The 27087-nt window shown below is 43.8% G+C and overlaps 1 pseudogene; it reads right to left on the minus strand.

Moving 5' to 3' along the window:
* Positions 1-24641: 24641 nt before the first annotated feature.
* On the minus strand, positions 24642-25852 carry LOC146210275 (uncharacterized; annotated as a pseudogene).
* Between the last annotated feature and the right edge of the window lie 1235 nt (positions 25853-27087).

Raw genomic sequence — 27087 nt, forward strand, 5'->3', positions numbered from 1 at the left:
CTTCAAAAAAAAAAATGACGTCAGGGCCTCTCCTAAGCTTTCCTTCCTCCATGGCAGCTTGAGTTCGATTAGGGTTAGTTTGTTTACAACTTGTTCAGGGACGTTTTTGGTGATATTTTCCGAATTACTGGGCGGATTTTCACGCGTTTTGTTTTTGGATGATCGCCAACACTTTGCGAAAGAGGAATGTGGAAGGAAATTGCCGGACTCACTCGTTTGCAGGTTGAAAATTGCAAAAAATGCCGCAGCTAGGCCGCCAGCAGCCACAGAGCCAGGAGACACCGATGATGATAGTAGACAGATGTAGTTTGAGGTGAAGAAATCACCTCTGCCGTACCACAGATGTATCGCGGGGAAGAGTGGGTAGGCTACCATCAGCGATCCCCCGGCCCAGGGAACGGTCGCGGCGCCACCAGCAAATTTTATTGTTTTCCTTTTTTTTTTTTTTTTTACAAAATTATTCTTCTTCTTTACTGTTCTTCTTTCTTCTGTCTTGGACTGTCCATTCCTGTCCTCTTGTACTTCTTTCTTCTGATTTGGTTTTTGGCTTGCTGTGGTCCTCCTGACGGCTTTTTTTTTTTTTTTTGTGGGTGTGTGTGTGTTGGTCTAGGACTGCCCCTGTGTGCGGGCTCCATACGGGCTGGCACAGATGTACCCACCATGTTTGGTCTAAAAGGCCCGCATGATTTCCACACTGGAGTTAGTCAGAATTTTCTAGAATAGTTTGTATCATTTCTTTCAATATGGTGGTGGTTCCTGTTTCTTTAATTATTTCTGGTTTTCTTTTGGAGATATCCTTTCCTAACATTTGTGTTAATTTTTTCCTTTGTGTCTTTGAGTGTAGTTGCTGTGATGTCTATCCAGCTTCGTCCATTTGTTCTTTCGAATGTTGGAGGAGAATTAGGTGAATTAAGGATAGCCAGGTTATATGCATTTAGAATTTCAATTATTGCATCCCCTCTTTCGTCTGCTATTGTACCCCATATAGGGTTTTTTGCATTGAAATCTCCTGCTATTAAAGTATGTTCTTTGTGTTGTTGGAGTATTAGTTCTAATTCAGATGTATGAGTTTCAATGTGTTCATTTGGAGGTGCATATATATTTATAATTAGAAGCTGTCGGTTCCACGTAATGCGTGATGCTATAAGTGTTTGTGTGACTTTGAGTGGAAAAATTTGGATGTTTTTGTTGTGTATTATGATTGCGGTTTTAGGGGCCTGATCAGATGCTAGAATTTTGTCTTTTAATGTGAATGATGTAATTTTGTTGTTGTGGCAGTATGGTTCTTGGATGATTGATATGTCCTGAAAGTGTTGTTTCTGAAAAACGTGAAGAAGTTTGTTTGCCTTGGATGAGTGTGCCAAATTGGCTTGTAATATTTTGAGTGTGTGTGGTGTGTTGTGATCTAAGTGTTCTGTGTGTTGTGTAGAGTGTGTGTGTAATGTGTGTGATGGGCAAGTGTTGTCAGAGAGTGTATCCTGTGCAGTCGGTGTTTTGTTTTGAGAGTGTATTTGGTCTATGGGTGCAGTGGAGTGTTGTGTGTGTGTGTGTTGGGTTGCGGGGACGAGTTCAGATTAGTGGCCATGGTTCAGAGGTGTTGCTTTTGGCTTACTGCCAGAGGGCTTCTTGTTTTGCCTGAAGTTGTCTGAGGGTGGGGCAGGCTCTGCTGCCCATGGGGTGTTCGGGATTGTGGCGGCCAGAGACAGTGCATGCCCTGCACTTAGGTGTGTCGCTGCGGCATTCGTCTTTTGTGATGACGCTGCGCACATATGGTGCATGCGCGGTCTTTGTTGTGGCAGTGCTTTGCCACGTACCCGTAGGTGGCGCACTGCATGCAAAGTGGCGTATTGTGATTAATGTAGATGGGAAAGGAGGTCCATCCCATCCTAACAAGGCGTTTCTCCCTCAGGCGTAGGTATATGTGTGTACTGGTGGCTAGGATCACAACCCTCCTGCCGTTTGGGTTGACATATTCTGCCGTGATGTGGAGTCCGTCCTCGTTTGTGAGGAGGGAGTTGCGTCTTTTTAGTTCGGGCACTATGTCCTCGCTCTCCAAATCCCTGGGGAGGCCAACTATCTTAAACGTCGGCCCCCTCAGGGCTGGTTGGTGAGTTGTAAGCTCATGAGCTCGTGGGTTATTCTCAAGAGCGGTCTTGAGCTTCTTTAACCCCTCCTGGCTGGTGGAGCTGACAGTCACCCTGTCCCCACTGACACGCATCTCCACATCCATAAGTCCATACTCTGCTGGATCAAAGTTTTTTTTGAGGAATGTGGCGATGGCGGTTAGTTTTGTGCCACTGGGGGTTTTAGCCTGGATGATGATGGTGTTAGTTTGGGGTGCTTTATCTTTTGTTTGAGCTTTGTGCTCTTCATTGTCTGCAGGTCTGGTTGGGGGGGGAGCCTTGATCTCCTTAAGGGCCTTCAGGGAGCCTGTGAGCTATGCGTTTTTAAGTGCAGCCGAGATGCAGGCAGTTTTTACATTGTTAAAAGCTTCAAGGAGCTTGTTTGTTATTGCCGTGGAAAGACCGTTACCCCGGCCTGCTGCTATGGCCTGCATAAATTCCAGGTCGTTCTTCTGTAGGATGGCGGCTGCATCCTCATTTCCCTCCACTGGAGTTGCCCCCTCCTCTGGGCCTGGTGCCCTTGCTGTGGTATTTTCCCGTGTGGGAGGATTTTTTGTCACATCCCTCTCGTCCTCGGATTGGTCCGAGCTCGAAGAGCTATCAGATGTGCTCAGAGGGTTCCCTTGGTTTGTTGTCTTTTTACTTGATGCCTGGCTACAGGTTCGTGCTGGTGTGCGAACCGTCTCTGAGGTGGGATCTTTTGGTTTGGTGCCCTTTTTTTTTAGAGTATTGTATAGTGGGACATGCCCCTCTGCATTTCTTTTACTAGTGGGTAATTTGGAATAGATAAGGTGATGGAGTTTTGGTAGGTAGGTTTGGGCATGGCCGGTCTCGAGGGAGAGGGCGCGCGCTCTTTCTTACGGCCTTCTCAATCGCCGCGTGAACAATGGGAATTTTTCTCCTTGAGTCACGCTCTCCGCCGCCGCAAGGGGCGCGACCTGCTCACCGTTCGCTCCGCATCTGCTTCAGTGGCGGCGGGTAGCTTTTGCCTGATTTCGCGCTGTCGCCCGCGGGTTTCGTGGTGAGTGCAGCCCCTAAATGAAAGATTACAGAAGGTAGATGCTGCAGCGGCATCCTGTCAACGTGCTACACACGTGAATGGAGTCTTTATATTAAAAAAACACTGTCACTCAGCAAACGTTCGACAAGCATATGACATGTATTGCGGCATGGTATCTACTTTTGTTCATTTTAATCTGAATTTTTTCCCAAGCCTGTACAAGAAGATGAATAAAAAAAAATGAATGAGCAGTGATCACATCGAAGCTTCTTCAAGGCAAACATAACAGCGACAATAGCAAAACCGTCTTTCAGCACTAGATGAGAAACCATTGATGTAGCACCGAAGATGAAAATAATTTTATAAAAATGTAATGTAAGTTGCACAATGCTTACATGACATAAAACGCTTTTAAGTTTTGTTATCAATTTTGCTATAATTTATAGACCAGCAAATGTTTTATGTTGCATTATAAACATTATTTTAATTTTGCAACTAAACGTTGGTTTAATGAAATGTTTGCATGATATCATAACTATTTCATGAAAAAAAAAAAACAGGAAATCTATTTCAAGCACTAATTCCTAGCAATATTTTCTTTCTTTTTCTAGTATGTTTTCGAACTAATAATTCCTTGTAACTATCTGTGCAGTAATGCCTGCCTTAGAGAGCAATCGCTGTCCCATTATTTTGGTAGAATGCTTTGCTTATTTCACATTCGGCACTGTTACTCAGGGGACACTCCTCAATAATGGATATAAAAACTTTTCTCTGTGCTATTTATTCAGAGGTGACTATAGGAGTTGTATGTCGCGCTGTATTGCGTAGCTGTGTACCGTCACCAATGGTACGTAGGCTACATGCTCGTGCAGGGTTGTTTTATCATTTTCAAGAACGCTAGTATAATGCTGCACATATATTAGATATATGTTGTTAAAATATTTATAGAAAGGTTATGCTAACGTTTATTTATAGCTCTATTAGGCGTTAAAAAAAAGAACGTTAGGAACACCGAAATAACATTTGACCAAAACTGAAATTGAACACTACTGTAATATTTTGAGCGATAGCTGGGCCGAAATAGAGGAGAACAAAAAATTAATTACAGTAGTGCCTCATTAATATGGACAGTTTTAATCTCGGGTTGTCCTTAAAACGAGTTGTCCGTAATAACGAATCGCGAATAAAATTTTTTCAAATATTATGCCATGATAGGATCTGCTTCTGCGCATAGTGGGGCAGATCCTATCATGGCATAATATTGAGGCTCTCTTCGGAAAACTAAGGCAAATGTGCGGAGGGAACGACATGCTAGATGCGAGAGCCGTAACAGCGGCACTTGACCACATTGTCAAGATGGAAGTTTCATCTGGGAGCCAAATCAAGGCATCTAGTGTCGACACCGACGAAATCATTTCAGCTCTGCCGCAATCAGTAACTGAGGAATTGAAAGAAGTGATGGTATCTCCTGTCATCCCATTACCCACTGTCACGTATTCTGGTTTAGCTTACGTCGCTGGATACATTGTGAAGTTAATCAGTGACTTCGGGTGAGACGCTTGTGCTATCCTTCTTGAAACCAGCGAAAGAAGCAGCCCCATGTACACTATTCTGCGAGGACAAGATTCTAGCGGACTACATTATCCAAAAGCAGAGTTTGTAGCCCTCTTGGACAAGGTTGTGTCCTTTTTTTTGAAAAAGCTGTCGTGCACTTACCACACACAAATGTCCTTGAAGTCCTTCAAATCTTAATCCAGCCAGAACTTGAGAACTCACCTTTGCTGAGTTGCCCGGAAGGCATTGACAATAGCCATGCTATAAGGTCCGCTTCTTTAATATGTGAGAAATTTCTCAGAATCCTTCTTGTCAATTATGCTAAGAAAGTGACAGAGAGGAACGAAAGGCCAGCTCCTTATGTGCACAAACCGTCCAGAAAGATTTTGAGACTTTAATTTTCTAGCTGCATGTACTGTTTTGATGAATGAGTGCAATGTGTTAACTTTGAAGGACATTTTTTTTTATTTGCTTGCCGCTCTTTTCAATTATGCATATCTGTTTGTGCCCATTTCCTTGATTAAATGTTTTTTATCACTGTATTAAACTGACTACGACTGTCTACGTGTGCGTCAGTCGCGAGACTACGTATACATCTGCTGTCTTTCAACCTACTGATTTTTTTTAAACGAAGCTAGAACAGCCCACTTCACTAGACAACTGAAATTTTAACTGTATGCGTAAATTTTTGTTCCTTACTCTGAATCTGAGACGTGCTATGAATTTTCGTCAGGGCCTCTTTTGCTCTAAACGAAAACGGCAGCGGTTGACAGAATATCCACCGAACAGTTTGCCATGCACTAGCGTCAGGTCGCGCTCTACATGCTCACAGCTTTCAAAGGCACAGTGCATAAAATGGTACATATAGTTTTGTGAAAAATTTAGGGGCAAAAAGTGTTGATGTAAGTGCACCCGAAACTTCATTCGACCGTGCGCGACAGCACTGACGAAGGAGCGCGCGCTCTCGCGCGCACGCGCATTATTGACTATTTTATTGCTCATACACGATAAATCAGACGCTAATTACGGCTTCTTCCTATAAGCCATATGGGGTGAAATATCAGGACCTGCCGGTGCAACCGATGCGGGCGGAGCGAAGAGCGAACGCGCGTTTCCCTTGCGCGTGAACGGCTGTAGCGGAGGAGCAGCAGTGGGGCGGTGGCGACCCCACCGAGGCGCGGCGGGCGGTGGAAAAAGACCCCATTGGAGAGGCCGTAAGAGAAGAGAGAAACGCGCTCTCCCTCGAGACCGGCCGTGGTTTGGGTTACTGAGACAGTCAGACACTCAAAAAAGCACAACGGTGGAGAGAACAAAAAAAAATTGAATTAGTAAGATTGAGATAGTGGTAGGGAGATGGAATACGGATGGGGAAATTGGATTAGGAAGTTAAGTTATACTGTAACGTAAAAAAAAAAAAAAAAAGTAGGGTGGTGGGATCTTGGAAGTCACTAAGTCGAATTTTTTAAAATTTTGGGTAAAATGATGGAATTGAAGCTTAAGTGAAAATAGTGTGCTTTTCCTGGGTGTTGTTTAGCTCGGGAGGAAGAGAGGAAGGCAGTTGTGTCGGTTTGAGAGAGTTATGAGTGAATGCTAGAGCTAGGGTAAGCTGGAGTGTCGTTTTGAGGCTGTCCGAATTTGAAAATTTTGCAAAAAATAGTGTAAATTTGTATTGTGTGGGTGGATTTGTGCGAGTTTAGTGTTCTTTTGTTCATAAGAAGTTGAACTTTAAGAATATTCAATTATTGACGTTGTGTGGTTGTTCGTTCGGAAGTTAGGTAAACACGTGGTGGTGATGGTGGTCAGTTCATGCGCTCTCGGGTTCTCCTCTATAGCCTTCTGGAGCTTGGAGAGACCCTGTGAGCTGTTGGACTGAACCACCACCTTGTCTGATGTAATCTTCATTTCCACCTCAGTGAGTCCAAATTCTGCCGGGTCGAATGTTCTGTGAATAAATGTGGCTATTGCATTTGCATTGGTTCCAGAGGGAGTTTTCGATTTGATGATTAGGGTTTGTGTGGGGGTAGGAGAAGGCCCTTCCTGATTGTTAGGAGTTCTAGCGCTGTTCTGAAGGGGAGTGGCAGTTGATTTTTGTTCGACGTGGGCCTTTAGCTCCCCTGCTAGCTCTGCATTCCTAAGAGAAGCAGTTATTAGCGCCGCCTTGAGGTTGTTGAAGGCGTGCAGCAGCTTGGAGGAATGCTTCTTTTCCAGCCTGTGGGCTCTGCTCGAGGCCAGTGCCTTGGCGAATTCGGCATCATTGTCAACGAGGAGGTTTGCGATGTCCTCGTGTGTGGTTAGGGAGGCAGTTCTGTCCTCTGTCTGTTCCTTTTGTTTGGGTGCATTTGTGCCTGATTGTAGTGTTGATGTGGTGTGTTCCTCATCTGATTCGTCAGAGCTTTCGTGAGATTGAAATGTTGTGTGTGATGGTTTGGGTGTTTTCGTTTGGGCGTTGTGGGATGAGGATGATTGAGAAGGCTGAGTGTCCTGTAGTCGTGGGAAGTCTGGTGTCTCGTTCTTGCCCCCTGGTGTGTCCAATAGGGGCTTCTTAGTCCTCTCCCCTTTCTTGGTTAGTACGGTGTAACTTGGGGTTGGTTTTGGTGGTGGAGGATGGTGGACGTAACCCTGAATGATGGCCGGATAACGGCGAAATTCGGGGAAATCAAGGAATCCCAAACATTGAGAACAAACAAGTTGAATGAATTGGTTCACAGGAAGGGAAAGGCGCAGTAACTGTCGCACTTGCTCTGTGGACACCCGAACCGCGCCGAAGGGAAGGGAGGAAGGTGGGAATGAAAGTGGAAAGAGAGAAAGAGGAGCCGTAGTGGAGGGCTACGGAGTAATTTCGACCACCTGGGGATCTTTAACGTGCGCTGACATCGCACAGCACACGGACGCCACTTCGTTTCGCCTCCATCGAAACGCAGCCGCCGAGGCCGGGATACGATCCCGGGAACTCCGGCACAGTAGTCGAACAAACAAGGCAAAATATGTTATGAGAAAAAAAAAATTAGTGAGAGAATTGAGATGGGATATAAAAGATTGACTAAACGTGGTGAGATAAACTTAGGGGAGTAAGTTGAGTGCTATGGAAGAAAGTTGCAATTGTTGCAATTTTTGGGGTAAATTGTTGGAAATACTGTTAACGTAGACGGAATATGTTGTTCCTGGGTGTTGTTTATATTGTCGCGAAGAGATTAAAGCAGTTCTTGAGGTTTTGAAGAGTTAGGAATGATTTTACTAACCTCGTGGTAGAGTAAGATTGAATGTTGTTTTATGGCTAAGTCCGAATTTGAAAATTTTGGAAAAAATAGTGTAAATTTGGATTGTGTAGGTGGAATTGTGCGAGTTTAGTGTTGTTTATGCACATGGGGGAAAAGACAAAGGAATTTGAGGTTTTAATTAATATCTTGTTAAATATTAAGGTGAGAAGGTTAATGGGGGTGTCCTTGGAATGGGGGTGAGGAGGGGAATCTATTGATGTATTATTTAACAGGTGGAGTTAATTGAAAGGTGACTATTTGAATTTGTTTTTCTAATTAGGTGTTTCAATTAATGAAGTATTTCCAGTTTTTAGGCTGTAAATTAATTATTAATGATGGGAAGAAAATAAAAATTGTATGACACTTTGCGGTAAGTAAATATCTACACAATGGTGTAACTTTAACCGAGCTACGACAAAAATTTGAAAAGATATAGTGGAAAATGTGTGGCCGTAAGATCAAGACTCACTCAGGCTGGCGGTTAGCTGGCGGAGCTCGGGAGCGTGCGTCCGTCCGTGGCGGCGGCCGGAAGGAGAGTCAGTAGATAGGGACAGATGTAGTTTGAGGTGAAGAGATCACCTCTCCCGTACCACAGATGTATCGCGGGGAGAAGGGAGCCAATTGAAAATAAAATAAAACGGTATAGAACCAAAAGGATATTTTGTAAAATAATGAAAGAATATGAAATGGGGTAAGGGGATAGGGAGGTAAAGTGGGAAAGAGTGGGTAGGCTACCATCAGCGATCCCCCGGCCCAGGGAACTGTCGCGGCGCCACCAGCAAATATTATTGTTTTCCTTTTTTTTTTTCTTACAAAATTATTCTTCTTTACTGTTCTTCTTTCTTCTAGCTTGGACTGTCCACTTGTACTTCTTTCTTCTGATTTGGTTTTTGGCTTGCTGTGGTCCTCGTGGGTGTGTGTGTGTTGGTCAAGGACTGCACATGTGTGTGGGCTCCATACGGGCTGGCACAGATGTACCCACCATGCTTGGTCTAAGAGGCCCGCATGATTTCCACACTGGAGTTAGTCAGAATTTCCTAGAATGGTTTGTATCATTTCTTTTAATATGGTGGTGGTTCCTGTTTTTTTAATTATTTCTGGTTTTCTTCTGGAGATATCCTTTCCTAATATTTGTGTTAATTTTTTCCTTTGTGTCTTTGTGATCTCGCATAGTTTCAGATAATGGTCGAAGTCTTCTCCATCTATTCCACATTTACATTTAATGTTATTTCTGATATTAAATCTGTCTAGATAGAATGGAAAGCGGTCGTGGCCTGTGAGTGCTTGGGATATGTAGTGATCTGTAGTGAAATGTGCTGGAATATGTTTTATATTTTTAATCCAATGATACAGTTGGGAGTTTTTACCTTCATTTTTCCATATATCGTTCTATTTAGCTGTGATTTCTTTTTTCAGTTGAAGTTTGATGAAGTGTTTTGTTATTGGAATTTGCAATATGCTTCCATTTTTTGCGGCAGATTTAGCAAGTTCATCTGCCTTCTCATTTCCAATACATCCCTGATGCCCTCTTGTGAAACATAGTGTGATTTCGTATTCTTTTGTCTGTTGAAGCTTTTGTTTAATCTCATTTATGAATAAATTATTATTACTGTTTTTCAATCCATTTAATGTACTTAGGCTATCTGTAATTACGAAATGTTTAGTGTCCTTTTCCTGTGTTAAAATGTAGGCTATTGCTTCCTTGATGGCCACTGCTTCTGCTTCAAAATTGCTGCTGTAGTTGGGAAGTTTATATTGTTGTTCAAAGAAAATGGAATTTTTGTTATCGTACATAACGTATGCTGCTCCTGTGTTATTGTCTGTTTTTGAGCCATCAGTGTATATTCTTCCTTGTCTATGCTCTTCTGGATTCAATTCCTCATAAGCATATTTAACCTTTTGTGTTGGATGATAATTCCAATTGTCCACTCTGTCTGCTATCTCTTTTGTTGTGAACACTTGATCTTCCCAAACGAACGGTTTATTTTCTCTTAATAGTTTATAGATTTCGTTTTCTTGTTCTATTTTCAAATGAACTGGTGGTAAATTTGCTAAGATGTTTAGGGCAATGTTGGAAGTAGTCCGATAAGCTTTTGTTATTAAAATTAGTGGGTCGATGTATTGCTTTAAGTTTACGTTTAAGTAAAACCTTATTTTCATACCACACTGGTGAAACATATGCTATTTGTCTCTCTATTGCCCTAATATAAATTTTTCTTAACGTTTCGCCCTTTATTCCTCTATTCGCAACTTGCCTAAATTATTCACTAGTGTTTGAACTTTGTCTCTAATGAACTTTAAATGTGGAACAAAAGAGAGTTTGTTATCGAAGATAACTCCTAAAATTTTTAACTCTGGAGTTGTTCTTATTTTATGTTGACCTAGATTTATTATAGGAGGTCTTGTACCGTAGTCTTTGCCAATAGTTTTTGTACTTGATTTTGAAGGAATAAATGTAATCCCTAAATTTATTCCCCACTGTTGTATACTATTAGCTTTGTTTTCCAACTCGTTCCTTGCTTTGTATTTTATCGTGACAATGATATCATCTGCAAATGCTTGAATTTGTGTCTCTTCTGGAAGATTTAACTCAAATATATCTGTTATTGTAAGGTTCCAGTAAAATGGGCTTAGTGGAGACCCTTTGTGGTGAACCTGCACTTAACGATTTTGTTATTTTTTGCATTGATGCATTGTATATAATTTGTCGTTCTCTCAATATCGAGTCAGTAAATTTACTTAGATTCTTGTGAAATTTATAGTTATTTAGTTTTTGAACTACTATTTCTGGTTTTATTGAGTTGAATGCATTCTTGATATCTAATGAAATTATTGCTATACCTTTATGGTCCAATTTTGCATGTGTTATTTGTCGTTTGATGTTGTTTAGAGCCATGGTTGTTGATGTATTATGCTTGAAACCATATTGAAGCTTGGGGAAAAGATTGTTAATATGAAAAAAATAGTACAGTCTGTCTTTTGTAATTTTTTTGAGAACCTTGCCTAGAATAGAATTTATTGCTATGGGTCTATACTTCTCCACTCCTGTCTTGTTTTTCTTATCGGCTTTAGGGATTAGAATTATTTTCGATTGTCGCCAAAGTTTCGGAAAATATCCTAAAGTGAAGCATGCGTTAAAAAGATTTACGAAAGAGGATTTATGGACAAAGTACAGTTGTTGTATGAATTTAGCGTTTAAGTCATCTGGCCCAGGAGTGACATCTTTCCTAAGGTTGCTAACGGCACCATCGACCTCATCGTCCGTTAATGGGACGTCATTGTCCACCTCTCCGAAATCAGTTTGTCTTCTCCCTTGTGATACTCTCGTTTCTCTCATTCTGTTTCTCTCTTCCTTACCGTTCATACCTTTTCCTTCCCTTTCATGTTCCTGCGGGGTTTGCTTTGCAAGTGTTTTTGGTGTGCAGGTTTCATGTTGTACGTCTGTTGTTACTATTGTGGGAGTGTAGCCTCGAGGGGTTCCTGTGATTCTGGCCTCGAGTTGGTGTTGTGAACTAAGTGGGGTGCTATTTACTATTTCTTGGTCATTTGTCTGGTCTGCTACTGTTCCTTCGTTTTCTCTGTGCGTAGTGCTGTGTGTCGTTGGGGTGTCGAAATTGTCGTCGTCCTGATTTGTCACATTTCCCAGATTCCTTCGTAATAGTACATCTAAGATGTAATGAATTGTTTCTGAAAGCGATTCTGTTTGATGTCCATCTTCTTTAGTTATACTTGGAATGATTACTGGAGTTTTAGGTTGTCCTTTTGCTATCTTATATGGGAAGTTAAATGGGTTTTTTCCAATTTTTGAGCAGATCGTGTCCCAGCTTTTCTTCTTTGCTTCTGCTAACATGTCGTTATATATTGCATGTTCTTTGTAATATTGATCCTTGAAAATTTTCCGATTTTGTCCTCTTGCCTTTTGGTATCTCCTCATTGCTCTATCCCTCTTCCTTTCAATTTCTAAGTCTGTTGACCATCACGGGTTTAACTTGTGTTTGCTAGCTTTCCATTTAGTTTTATATTTGTCTTGAAGATTTCCAATTTTTTGACAAAGCGTCTCTACGATTTCATCTATTTCGTTGGCTGAATCGAAATTCATTGTTTCCTCGATCCAGCTATTTTTTGCCAGAATCTCAAGAATTTTTTGTTTTGTCTTGAACGTAATGTGATATTGTGCTGATTGTGTTACTCGGGAAATTATCGTTTGGATATATCTGTGGTCACTGTAATTGATATATTTTTAATATATCACAATATATCACAATATATTTAAGGACTGACCAATTATTGACGTCTGGATATAAGTTTTGGTTGACTATAGTGAGATCTATCCAACCTTTTGCTTGAGATGTTTTAAATGTTGCCGGTGAGTCCTGTCCGTTTAATATTACTAGGTTGTTTCTAGTTACCATTTCAAAAATTTCTTCCCCTTTTTCATCGGTTTCCTTGCTGCCCCAAATGGTGTTCATTGCATTGAAATCCCCTAATAGTATTAAGTTTTCCTCTTTGTATTGTGTTATTAAATGTTCTAATGTTACGATTAACGGAATTATATCATCATTCGGTGGCAGGTAGCAGTTAATGATTACTATTTCTTTATCTCCCTTGTTGATTTTAGCAACTATTATTTTACTTTCGACTTTAATTGGAAAAATTTGGGTTGATTCGTCGTGAATGATTATTGCTGTTTTGGGGTTTTCATTGTTTGCTATTATTTTGTTTTTAATGGGGAATGGAATTATTTCGTTTTTCAGATGTTAGGGTTCTTGAATTACAGATATGTCTTGTTTGTTATTATTGTTAAATTTGGCAAGTGCTTCGTTTGCTTTGAAAGCCCATGCTAAGTTTACCTGTATTATACTAATACTTGCTGAGCTGTTTTCAGTTGTTCTTGCTGATTGCTGGTCGCAGATGTCAGTTGACGCCATGGTGAGAGCTTGGTTTAGTTCAATCGTTGAATTATTCTTTCCTTTTCTTCTTTAACTTTCCGTTGATATGACTTACAATGGTAGCTCAGAAGAGAGTGTCCACATTCTTCTATTGTGAACCCTGCGTTTTTGCAAATAAGACACCATGATTCCTCGTGGCAATGGTCCGCCGTGTGTCCCAGACGGGAGCATCTCTGCCATCCAACATTGAGATGAGTCTTATCCTTCATCTGAAGATAAGCTCTTTTGTTTATTGCCAAAATGACCGTTCTTCCGCGTCGTCCTGTCCGTGACATCTTGATCTTCACGTCTTCTTCCTCACAATGGAGACCATTTTGTTTGATGATTATGCATGGAAGTTCTTTGTCTGTAACGTCTTCTTCAACTCCCACTATCTTCAAATCGAGTCTCTTTTCGTTAGGATTCTTTATTTCGAAATCCTTCAGTTTCTCATCTTCCTGGACTTTCTTGGAGATTGCCTCCAGCGATTCGGGATGCTATGAGACCACGACCCCATCTCGTCCCGTCCTCACGGTGGTATCTTGCAACTGGAGCTCCACTGGGTCAAGTCGTCTTTTCAGTTCCTCCAGAATTGCTTCCTTCCTTTTGTGTTCCGACGTGATGATGATTGCCTTGTACTCCTTTTTCAGTGGCAATCTTGTTAATCCATTCATGCGCGTCACTAATTAGATGATGAGGCATTTGGCTAAAAAAACAGTTTCTCCTGCCAGCGCAAAGCTAACAAAAGTGGGTTGTGGCCGCTACAGGGCTTCGCATCACCGACACCGAAGCAGCGGGGCCGTAGCCCCACTGCGTTTGGCAAGCGGGCAGCTTCGGCTCCATGAGGTGCGTTTAGCTACCTATTGGAGGGAAAAAATATAAATAAATGTTACAACCACAATGATGGAAAAAAGTAGCGGCCGACTAATACACTAAGGAATAAAGAGGAAAAGAACCCAACTCAAGCCGGAACAAGGAAAATAGGAGAAAAAAAAAAAGAATTAGAGAGCCCCCCCCCATGCCCTTGCAGTCGCGCTCGCTGCAAATCGTTTTCTTAGTAAACCTTTGAAGGCAGATGAGGCTTCCCAGAAGGACACGGGAGGAAAGCCAGATCAGGTCAAATTTGGCGAGTCCCAGGGCTTTGCCTGCTTCACTTGGAGCAGGGCAAAGCATACCTCTCGCTCCAAACGCCATACCAAATACTTGGAATTTCTTGGCAGTTATAAATTTAAAACGAAGAGTCGAATATTTCTTTATTTTGTCTCTACATTTGCTGGTAAGGAGAAAAAGAAAAGGAGAAAATGAGAAAAACAAACGGAAGTCATTTTTAATAAGTAAAAAATATGTACATGTCAACTACCAGACATTGTTAATATGCCCCAGGGGCATAGTCATTTTGAGCACTACCACCTTTGTGGCGCTTTTTCAGAGCACGCTGCAAATTTTCTGCCGATGCACGCTTGCTTGTAGATGCAACGGACCGAAGCTTGTCCTTTTCTACCATACGCCGCACACTTCTCTGGCCAGGATTCAAAAACAGCTCGTTCAAAATTCCTACCGAGGTCCTTTGGTACCCTATATTAAACTTCAAGACTGCTTCTGCAACTGCGGCCTCAACACTGAAGAGGGATGCGTGCCTTTCTTTTGGTGCCAGTGCCCATATGAGAGAGTGCAGGCTCTCATTATTATTTTGGGTTTTTCCCCTTGCACATCTCTCAAGGAGCTTCTTGTCAGAGAGGTGCTCATAAATTGGTCGCAATGCCTTGCATACATGACTAGGAAGGCTGTAGTGGTGCCTTGGGGCTGGCTCTCCTTTGGCACTGGCAGCATTTTGCCGGCACCAGGAACTTGAACCTGTTGGGCAAAGGCTGTGATCCGACTCCTGATCATTTGATGTCACATGATAATAGGTAGCCATCACCGCTTTTGCCATTTCTTCTATGTTGCCACTGTGGGACTTGAGTGCCCAGCCATAGTAAGAACTTTGCTTGTTGACTAGATCACCAGTTAGTCTGCCTTTACCACCAAGTGGTTCCGAGCCTGACCCTTTTTGTTTTGACAGCAGATTGCGGAGAGCTGTCCCCATCCGCTTTTGAACATGGTTAATGCAATCTTCTTTGGTGACCTCAACGTAGCCATACACTTGGTCATCTTTCGGCGTCATAAATACGGCAAAAAAAGGAAAAAGTCGTCGATCGGCAATGCTAAGGTGCTTTGGTGTTGCGAGACGCCGAAAACGAGCAGATTCCTGCGTCCAGTGACCGTGTCGACGAACCTACGGATCAGCTAGGCCTAGCGGGCCCGAACTCCACGGCGAACTCCACGCCGATGCCTTGTCGCCGCAGTTGACACATGTCAAGAAAAGCTTGACAGCGAGGCCGTATTCGCGATCACCTCGGCTGATTGTGGATTGCGGAGAGCTGTCCCCATCCGCTTTTGAACATGGTTAATGCAATCTTCTTTGGTGACCTTTGCTTTCCGTCCACACGCGGCGAACTCCACGCCGATGCCTTGTCGCCGCAGTTGACACATGTCAAGAAAAGCTTGACAGCGAGGCCGTATTCGCGATCACCTCGGCCGATTGCGGATTGCGGAGAGCTGTCCCCATCCGCTTTTGAACATGGTTAATGCAATCTTCTTTGGTGACCTCAACGTAGCCATACACTTGGTCATCTTTCAGGGCGAGGAAGGACCGGCTGTCGCCGTCTGACAGCACCGTTGTATATCTGAGGTTGTTCTTCTGGAGCGATCTTCTAAATAGGATTAGGGCTGCTTCTACTTCCATCTCACCAGCCTTTTTATCAGTATTTTCTGGCAGACGTGGCTTGCTCTCCATTCTTGGTACGTGGGGTCGTCCACTTTCGGTCCCCGCTCACAACCTGCGCAAAAATTGCTCAGGACAACGTAGTCTAGGACAAGCCCCGTAAAAAGCTCGATGACAGTGCCGACTCCGATGTGGGAAGAATGCCAACGAGTCATCCAAGTCCCATCGTAGGACACGGCTACGTTGCCAGGATTGTCAACGTTCAGTTCATCGTACAGCTTCCGGACTGACTCCGCGCATTCAACGGTCACTTTCTCGGCTGCACGCGTCGCGGCAGGCGTCAGCTTTTCTTTTACGTAGCTCTGCCACGTTTTCGTGTGCAGTCCACGATGGAAAATATTCATCGCGGCAAAGATGTCGTTGAATGCAGTCCGCCGATTGCCGGTACTTTGCATCGCGCGCGCAGCCAGAATGTTCACAGCGAAAGGATTTACACTTTGCTTTCCGTCCACACGCGGCGAACTCCACGCCGATGCCTTGTCGCCGCAGTTGACACATGTCAAGAAAAGCTTGACAGCGAGGCCGTATTCGCGATCACCTCGGCCGATGTTAACACTCCACACGTTTTACACCTTGCACCGTCAAGAAGGCTGTTGATCGACTCGATGCAAATCACGGCGAAGCTCGTCTCGTCAAGCGAGCAGATCGCGGCATCGCTGGCGGCAAAGTCTGTCTTACGTTTCGTTGCTGGCGTTGAATCCAACTCCCACAGTTTGGCGTCGGCTTTTCTCTTTTCACTTGCCAGATCGGAAGGCGTCAGAAGCGTTGTATCGTGACGAACGCGGCTGATGACGTCGGAAGTGTGCTCGCTTGACGGGCCCGCTAGGCCTAGCTGATCCGTAGGTTCGTCGACACGGTCACTGGACGCAGGAATCTGCTCGTTTTCGGCGTCTCGCAACACCAAAGCACCTTAGCATTGCCGATCGACGACTTTTTCATTTTTTTGCCGTATTTATGACGCATCGCAAACTTTCTCGTTGGCGTAGACATCGCTGCGAGATCTCCGATGCGTTCGAGGCTGACAGCACTAGGCAAGATGGCGTCTAAGGGCACGGCTCCGACTGCCCTGACGCGCGCAGCAGACGACGCGAGACGCGAACGGCCAATCACAGGGTCCCTTTTTGTCACATGCACCGAAGCAACGAATAGGAACGTGTGCTGTGGCTTTTTTTCTTTTCTTTGTATCGAACCAATGAGCGAAACGACGTGCAGGAGCGCGAAATTTGAAGGCGAAAAGCCACTCTTTCGAAAGAGACCAAGATCGCCGTGAGGCGGCCGTGGAACGGAAGCTATACTTTTTTGAAAATTCGCTCTTTAGTGAAAACATCAGCTTGAAATGAGCCAGCCGACTTGTTATAAATTGATATTACGCCTCAAATATTGACACGAGAGGTGAGAAACTTGGTGGAATCAGAGAATAATAGTTGTAGATTCTAATACTTCAGTTTCCTAAAAATTGATTTTTTGGGCGATTTTTCCGCCTTCAAGACCCGTGTCCCCCCTCAACAGGGCGATCCAAACGTTGGTGTCACCGGACGAGCAGCAAGGTGAAGGGGCCCCCGCTGTCCATCGGCAGGTCCCAGAAGCCAGCGTGACGGGAGGGTGTTGTTCCCGCTGACGCACCTTTGTTGGCAGGCAGGGGGTTAGCCTCCCCTCCCGTTAAGCCGGACTGGTTCCGTGAGACTCCGAGCTTCGGTGATTTACGGCCGCAGGGTAGCAGGCAGGAACGTAAACAATGGCAGCAGGTCCAGGCGGCTTCACTTGATATCTGCACAACCCTCCGGATCTCCAAAAAGGTTGAATAAATTGAGCAAAATGACCATTTGGTAAAATGCGGGCCAATGCGAATGCCAAGCAATTTTATCCAGCACCGCACTGCGTTCCGTTAATCCGAACGAAGCACGGGCATCCGCAGTTCGTTTGCCGGCATAATAATCTGGTTCCACAAAATTTCCGATTCTCCTTCTCAGCCCAAAAATACCAAGTTCATTTGAACGAAGTTAGCTTTCTCTAATTCAGCGAGATGTTCGGCTACAGCGAGGTCAATATAAAACAAGCGAAATGCATTTGCGCATGCTGTATGCCACGGTTAGCCTGTCCTCCGATGTGCGACAGGCAGCTCCCAAAAAGAGCCTTAAGCCTACTCGCTCTAGCGCTAAGGACAATAGCTAGAACGCAACGCCGCGAGGATGTGCGTCTCCGCCAAAGAGCCCAGGGTGGCCCTACTCGCTCGCTGCCATCCAAAGGCAACTTCTGAGCGAACGGCGCCCACCGCGTCCAGCGGTGTCGGAGCGCCCCGGTGCTTTCCGGCAATCACGGCTGCAATACCAGTCAGCCGATTGCGGCACCTGGCTCCCAGAGCCAAAGAGACAGAAGAGGAAATATTTACAAGTTACAACTATATACAAGAAAAGTAGGGCCACCGTCCCGGCTGAGGCACTCGCTCGCTTCCGGCGTGCTGTTCTCCGTGGACGGCTCGGTCTCGCGCTCAATGTACGGACCTCGTGGCTGCACCTCTCGAAGGTCTCAGCACACACACACACACAAATACATTCACGGCCATTTGTTCTCGCTGCAACTCCTCCCACCTCGCTGTCAAGAAAGCATATTAGCCTTGCTAGCATAGCGATGTCGGGTCAGGCCTAATGCTAAAAGTCCGGGCAGGCACTCCACGCTGCGAACTGACTATCGTCCTTTGTCCCTAGGGAGGGGAAACTAGCTCAAGTGCTTCTGTACAAGAGAACCACGTTGAGGCGCCATTGTGGGGGATATAGAGGGAATGGTCTTCCGCCCCGCTCCTACTCCGCAGGTGCAGCGTCCTCGCTAGCGACCCGCGGAGGGGAACAAAGGGGACAAAGGAAGGGGACGACACATAGTTAATACTCCAATGCTATTTATTGCACTTGCAAATAATACAGAGCATGCCGGCTAGCTATACATCAACAAGGTTTTCATTGGAAGGGCAAGGCTACGTAAGAAGGACTTTTGACTCACCGGCTGGGGAATGGGGGTGCGACTTCGGCGGCGGACATTTGCACGCGCCGTGAATATGGCGGCCGGGATCTCCCGTGCGCGCCGCATTCTTCGGACAAAGCCATACCACGACGTTTGCTGCGGGAGGCGGCGAGAGCGTGCGGTATTTACCGGTCGCTTCGCCGTTGGGAACCAGAAGATGGGCGGTCGTGCACAACGGGTCCTCCCGTGTGCGCAGCGTACTCCGTGCCCGCTATCCCCCGGCATTTACCGCGAGAGGCGGCGGGAGACGACCCCTCTCGTTGCCGGCTGGATCCAGAAGCCTTCTCTCGTCTTCTCGCGGGAACCCGCGTAGACGTCTTGGTGGCGCACCCATCGCTGGTCTCCTTCCCCCAAGGGGAGGCATTTACCTCCTCTCCCAGCCGGCGCTGCCATGAAGCTCGTTAGGGTGGTGGTGGTCGGTCGCGGCGAAGGGGGAGGAAACTGGTTTTCCACACCGAGAAAACATACGAAGAGGCGCGAAAAGAGCACTGAATATTTCCTCCGCTCCCTATGCTGACGCAGCCCGCAGAGGGGCCAGGCCGCATCTAGTAACGGTGGGCACGCAGTGCAATGCTGCTCATGTGCTCCCACCACGGCTCCTCACTAAGCAGCCACCGGCTGCCCCAATCTTTGCAATCCCGGAGGTCCCTTTCTCCCAGACCTCCGGGACACCAAAGACATCTGAGAGGAACTTGGTTCCTCTGGAAAAACCTCCTGCCTCCATGCCTTCACCAGAGGCGATGGAGGTTAGCGTGGACTCCACAGCGTCAGTGGCGCCTAGGGAGTCCGCCAATGAGAGGCGGTGCCTGTCGGACCGCTCCAAATTGAAAAAACATACGCCAATTAAGCTACCTGATAAAGGCGGCGAGTCTTAAACCCACTGTCTCATCCACATCCCGCACTTACAAAAATGGCTGCTGAGAGTATCGTTTATTGGAACTGTCGGGGACTACTAAATAATCTGGATGATATATATGAAATCCTTGCCGAGCACCAACCAAACATATTTTGTCTGCAAGAAATCCACTTAAAACCAGCAGACACAAGTTTCCTCAAGCATTACCTCGTATTCAGGAAGGATAGGCAAGGCAGCACTCGCCCCTCTGGCGGTGTTGCCATTGTAACTCAAAAATCAATCTCATGCCGAAGCATCTCACTTAATACAGACCTAGAGGCAGTGGCAATACGAGCCTTAATTTTTGGTAAAATAACAACAGTGTGTTCTCTGTACATTCCTCCAGATTATAGGTTAAGTAGCGAAAGTTTTGAAAAGCTAATTGATCAACTTCCGGAACCATGGCTGCTGGTCGGAGACTTTAATGCACACCATCCATTATGGGAATGTACAAGAACCGACTCCCGAGGTGTGCTAATCGAAAAATTCTTATTGTCCTCTGGATCATGCCTTCTTAACACAAAAGAGCCAACATACTACAACATACTACATAACACATACACATCCATAGGTTTAGCTATTGGCTCACCAATGCTCTTAGCAGCTACAGAGTGGGTTGTAATTAACAATCTATATGGAAGTGACCATTTTCCAATCACTGTTAAGTATGCAGGTAATAAAAATGAAAATGCATCTAATCCTAGAAAGTTCCTGCACAACAGAGATATCCTGATTGTATTCCCTCTTGAAAATCCTTTAATGATTGATTCGCCTTAAATGCTTGTGCGAGATTAACTTGAATAATTTCTAATTTTTCCTGTTCTGTATGATTTTTTGTCGCTTTAGTTGATGCTGTTTTTGCACTGTCGTGACTGATGCTTTGTCCCGCCATGATGGTTGCTGAACTTAGAACATTCTTTGTAATATCTTTGCCTTTTCTTCTCGCAATACAGCGACAAGAGCGGATGCTTACATTCTTCTCTCGGTATGCCTTCATTCTGGCAAGCTGCACAATGTGGGTCGTTCTCACATTCTTCTGTTGGATGTCCTCTTCTCGAGCAGTTCACGCACTTTTCCTGTTGGTTGCAGAACTTGCCTGAATGCTCCAGGCAGGGGCATTTTGTGCATCTTGTAATAAAGATGTCATATACTGCACATCTTTCCCACCCGATGTTGATGTGGGTTCTGTCTTTCAATCCGAGGTATGCCTTCTTGCTGACGGCGACGATCACAGTGTCTCCATATCGTCCTTTCCACTTGGCTTTGATCTCCACATCGCTCTGCTCGCACTGCAAGCCATTTTGTGCGATGATCCTCGAGATGATCTCTTCATTCATTTCTTGGTCCACTCCAACCACCTTCAGTTCTAGTCTTCTTCCTCTGGGTTCTTGGACCTACAGGTGCCGCAAGTTGCTGTCATTTTGGATGCGACTTTTAATTTTCTCTAGTGAGTTTGCATCCGTGGAGACGATGACAACTCCTTCTTTGCCTTGACTCATTGTTGTATCTCGGAGCTGCATCTCCAGTGGATCCATTGTCGTCTCTAGGTCACTTAAGACTTTCTCAGTCTTCCGCTTCTTTGACAGCACGACAATTGCTTTCGTCTCTTCCGGCTTGTTTTCTTCTGGAATGCTGCGCACCACATCAGCAATTGACGGTGCCTCATTTTGTTTCCTACATTCCGCTAGACTGCCCTTCAAAAATTGATTCTCGTGTGTTGCCTCCAGAGTAAGGGCTTTTAATCTGCAGACTTCGTTGGTAATGGAGTCAATGTGGTTGTTGACTTCCTTGTCACCTGCCGTGAGTTGTACTATCTTGACAAGGTGCCTGAAGATTGACTTATCAATTCTAGCCATCCTTGTCAACAGTGTTTCCCCTTTCTCATTGGTTTCTTCTTGGTCTGAGTCTTTCAGTGCCTCCTGGCTTCCTGTAGTTCTGTTCTTTTCGTATCTTTCCCTCCTCTCTTCTGAATCCACCAAACTCGTGATTTCGGTGTCCGAGTCATACATTGCTTCTTTTGAAGTTCTTTCTGTTGTCTTCTTTTTCCCCTTGCTTGCAGGTTTTTTGAACATTTCTTTGTCCGTTTTCCTCTGTGCCCGCTCTTGGTCTGACATGGTGTATTCCGCACAGTCCAGTTACTGTTGTGTCGTCTCTCCTTGGAATCTTCTTCGGGCGTGGCCCAAACAAACTTGTTTGCTGTCCTTCCAACTCAAACCAAAAGCGTTTTTCTTAAGCCGATTTGTTGTCAATGGACCATTTCTGTCGCCCAAAGTCACTTTCGGTTGATTTTGTGAATTGATCTTTAATTTTCTTCGGGCATAGCCCAAACGATTTTCTCAATAATCAATTCAACTTTAGTGCTCCACGGTTTTAATTTCAATGTTCCGAGGCCAGCTCCGTGTCAGTGGCATGTATTCAAAAAGAGGGGACTTTCAACTCCTGATGTTGTGAATTAAGCTTCCACAATTTTTCTTCGGGCGTAGCCCAAACGCTCTTCTTGGCCACCACCTCTTCAAATTGGGTGCCCCACTGCACTAATTACCTTGTCCCGCGTGCAGCTTAACACTCTGTGGCGTCTATGCGGCTGACGGCATGGTGAACTCAAATGTTGTGAATTCTTCTCCTATGTTGTACCACGCTGGCTAGATGCTTGTCCGTACATGGATTTTAACAACTTTTCCTTGTTAATTTGGTCCTCCTGAATCTGAATTAAAAATCTTTCCCGCTAGTTTTGGCGGCTTTTCAGTGATGTCTGATACCACTGTAGTTTAGGCAACCTTGTGCACCCTTGATTTGCTCTTACAACCAATATCTCGAAAACTAGCAATCATAGACAAAATCCGATTTCACTTTTGGAAAGCTTTTAAAATGATGTGTTATACTTTTCTGTAGCTCTAATATTTAAAAAGTTATTCCACGTTTTGTCCCGCCAGTAGTCCTACCCAGGTACAGGCCCCTACTCCTCGGCTCCCATGCCCAGATGGTATTTTAGCTCATAACTTAATTTTTGGTCTATCGAAGGCCTGTTTTTTTTTTTGTTATTTGATGTTCCTTGTTAGTTCCTGATGCTTCGGTGACTAAATTTAGATATTGGGAGCCCTTATTTATCAAGTTTCGAGCGTTTTTCCGCGGCGGTTATGGCTCGGTTAGGGTTAGGTTGTTTACTTCTTGCTTACACAGGTTTTCGGTGATGTCTTCGGAAATAATGGTCGGATTTTCACGCGGTTTGTTGCTAGAAGTTCGCGAACGCTTAGCGAAAAAGGATTGTGGAAGGAATTTGCTGAACTCACTCGTTTGATGCTTGAAACTTGTAAAAAACGCCGCAGCTCGGCCGCCAGCAGCCACAGGGCCAAGAAACACCGATGATGATCAGTAGATAGGGACAAGAATTAGGGTGGGCGAATAAAAAAAAGGAAAAAATAATTGTGCCCGGCCCGCACCGCATAAAGCACAACGGGCTTAAACCAATAAAATATAAATAAAAGGGTAAAGAAAATAATTTTGCATTGCAGAAAAAAAAAAAGGGATCTACCACCATCAGCGAAACCACAGCCGAGGGGGGCCCGGCTCAGCGGTATTTATTTTCTACCTTACTACACAACTACGCTTGTTATCTTGACGTACAAATATCTTGCATCTCTGTTGGTCCTGTTGGGGCGCTTGAAGTTGTAGTTAATCGCTCCGTCTTCCGAGTATTGAATTTCCTTCTGAAAAAGCTCAAAAACTGGGAACTTATGAAAGCATTTATTTTCACTCAAAAAAAAGAAGACAAAAAATAAATAGAATAAAATAAAAGTAGTCAGAGTAATAAAATAAATAAATAAAAAGTGTATATTATTAATAACATTATCTAAAAAAGAACAAAAAACAACACAAAAAAGGGGGGGGGGGAGAATAAGTATAATACTAAGCTGCATTAGATGGCTAATTTCCAACAGCTGGTTGATAAAGTAACAATTTTAGGCTACATCTCTATTGTCCCATTTTCCTCTTTTCTCTTCCCTCCTTTCCCTTTACTCAGTTCTAAATTACTGTTCCCTTTTTCCCCATATTGAAAATTCTGGGAAAAATATTCTGAAGTGTTCAATTTTGTAAACCTAACCGTTTTTCTTCTTTTGCTTTTTGACCTACATGTTCCTCAATTTCTTTTTTTTTTTTACGTACCTTTTTTTCTCTTTTTTAAAAGGCTGCGTGAATACGTTCCGATCTGTTTATTTTCTCGGTGGAGTGGCCTTCATTTATGACCCTATCTCTCCAGCTGTATTAACTTTCTTTTATTGTTTCTTTTTTTTTTTTCCATTCTTAAGTCTATGTTCAGAAAAGTTGTTATTTTTAGCCTCCATGGCTTGATATATTCTAACAGCATATCAGCATAACAGCATAGGAATTTTATTCCAATGGGAAACTATTATGTCGCTAACTGCGGAACGTGCCGCCTCGGGGTTTGGGGAAGGTGACCCTCTTGGAAGTCCAGAAGAGTGATTGCTGGCTTGCCGTTTCATAAAGAATGCCCTAAATACTATATGGTTGACCCCAAATGAGTCTAACATGCTCCTCCCAAAGGGAGCTGACTCAAAGTGTCCTCAAGATGGGACTAGACCTCTGTTTCGATTGGTTGACCCTTGGTTGGGTAAGCTTGGCTTATGCTCTACCCGGAGGGAGCAGTTATCTTCAATCTCCACTTAGTGGAGGTGCTCAACCCGAAGGGAGCTCGTTGCCATTCTGGTCCTGTAAAGGACCGCTCAACCCGAAGGGAGCTTGTTCCTTTGATGGTCCCGTATCAGGGGCCGCTCAACCCGAAGGGAGCCATGTCATATGAGGTCGAAGGATGGCGTATGATAGCCACCTCAATTGATACTATGAGTAACATTTTAGGGCAGTTTACACAAGTGAAGTCTGCTCAACCCAGAGGGAGCCGGTTGGAATTCCTTGACAGCCTGTCCTTTCCCCTTTGCCTCCGTCCGGCGACGAAATCGTAGGTTTTTTTTTTTTTTTAGCTGAGAGCATTTTCTCATTTATCAATTTGGTCATTTCTTCTATGATTATTAAAGCTTTTTGTTAGCTACTATTTCCGTTTTGTTTCCTGTGCTGTTACGTGGGACTGCTTCTTTAAGTTTTTTAGCTAATGCTGTCGTAATCCCACATTCTTTTATATAGTGATCGAATGCATCTGCTTCTTTGCCACAGGGGCAGTTTACATTTCCAAAATTAAATCGTTTTAAGTAGTATGGAAATCTACCATGTCCGCTAATTGCCTGCGATATAAAATGATTAGCTGGGAAATTGCTTGGTATATGTTTAAGAGTCGGGATCCATTGATATACATATGTTTCTTTGCCTGAGCTCTGCCATTCTCTTTCCCATTTTCTTTGTGCCTCTTTATAGAATTCAGTTCTGACAAAATGTTTTGTTACTGGAACTGTTACTTCTCTTCCCTGCGTTCGCGCTTTATTTGCGAGTTCATCTGCGATTTCGTTCCCTATAACACCTCTATGTGCTCTAACATATGTAAAAGTTATTTTGTGCCGAGTTTGTTGATTAACTAAGTTCCTTATTTCGTCCACAAAGAAATTATCATTATAAGGGTTTTTAAGACCCTCCAATATTGAAAGGCTGTCTGTGATGATCTGGTAATGCTTGCACCCTGGTTTTCCTTCTATGTAAAGAAGTGCTTCTTTAATTCCTACTGCCTCGGCAATAAAATTATTCGAATATTTTGGCAGGGCAAATTGCTCAGAATCTATCACTTCGCCTTTCATCCCAAACACAATGAAGGCCGCTCCTACCGATGTTTCTGTTGCTGATCCATCTGTAAAAATTTGATAATCTGACATTTTAATTTGTTTGCTATATGAAACTCCCTTCCGTTTCGCCGGATGCACTGTCCATTTATCTATTCTTTGCACAATGGCCTCCCCTTTGAATCTTTGACCTTGCCATACAAATTCTTGCTTATTATTGATGACAGCTGGTTTTCTTTCTCAATTGTTAGGTGGACTGGAGTAATACCAGCCAGTATGTTTAATGCTACATTTGGGGTCGTTCTATAAGCTTTACAAATTTTCAGTAGTGGTATCCTTTGAATTGCCTTCAGTTTCCTACTTGTGTGTTCCCTATACCACACTGGAGGTCCATAAACTATGATTCTTTCAATTGCTCTTTTATATATCTGTCTTAGCTGTGTTGCTGACATTCCCCAATCAGGCCCAGTGAATTTTGCTATCCTTAACGTCAATTCTGTAACTTTCTCTTGAATTCATTTCAGGTGCGGAAGGAATGATAAATTTTCATCAACTATTATTCCCAGGATTCTCAATTCTTTTACTCTCTGGATAGTCACATTATTTAGCCTTATTCGCGGTGGTCGCTTTTGATAATTTTGCTTTCCAATTAATATAAACTTGCATTTACCATAATTGAATTGTAAATGATTCAGTTCTGCCCACTTTGAGATTTCTCTTAGCGCTTCTTCACTTTTTTGTTCTAGTTTGAGCCTCAAACAACCACTTACTGTCACTGTAATATCATCCGCAAATGCTTGGATATTAAACTTCTCTGACCTTTCTTGTGTTAACAATTCTGCAATGATTAGATTCCAAAGGAGCAGGCTTAGAGGGGACCCTTGAGGGGATCCCTTCTGTAAGGCATACTGTACTTTAACGTTGTCTGTTTCATACTTTATTATTCTATTCCTTAACGTATCTAGAATTAGGTTTTTTATATTACTAGGGAACTTTACCTTGTCGAGTATAGGTTCTATGTTTTCTTCTTAAGTCTTTCCATTTCTTGGTGTATATTCTCTCTGAGGTAACTCAATGCCATTGTTGCCGAAGTTTTGTGTTTAAACCCGAACTGTCTACTTGGAAGAAGATTGTTACTTGCTAGGTAGAAATATGCCCGATCATTTAATAATTTTTCCAGTATCTTTCCAAAGATGGAGTTAATAGCTATCGGTCGGAAGGAATTGCAACCGTCTGCTTTTTCATTGTTCTTTGGAATAAGTATTACTTTAGTTATTTTCCACATATCTGGGATAACCCCTAACCTAAATGCTGAGTTAAATATGTTAATAAAAAATTGCTTTTGTTTTTTATACAATTCTTGAATGAAGTGTGTTCCTAGGTTGTCAGGGCCTGGTGCTATAAATTTCTTTAGTGTTGCCACTACGTGACTGACCTCTTCTTCAGAGAACTCTATGTCCCATTGTGTTGCTGTTACCCTAATTCGACTACTGCTCTCATTCCCACAATCGGGAAATGTCTGCCTGATGTCTGCCTCGTTATTAGTTTCTGCCTGTATTTCTTGACTGTTGTTGTCGACCACATCGTACAAATTTCTCAGAATCCAGTCTACTGCCTCATATTCTGTTTTTGTGACATTCCCTGTTGGAGTTGTGATGCTAGGTATTATTATTGCTTTTTTAATCTTGTTGGCTGCTAGCTTGTATGGAAGCGTGAATGGATTCTTGCTCGTTTGAGCACGTAGATCTTT

The sequence above is a fragment of the Amblyomma maculatum genome, chromosome 1, assembly GCF_055883805.1.
Source record: "Amblyomma maculatum isolate TAMU_Amacu chromosome 1, ASM5588380v1, whole genome shotgun sequence".
Taxonomy (NCBI): Eukaryota; Metazoa; Arthropoda; class Arachnida; order Ixodida; family Ixodidae; genus Amblyomma; species Amblyomma maculatum.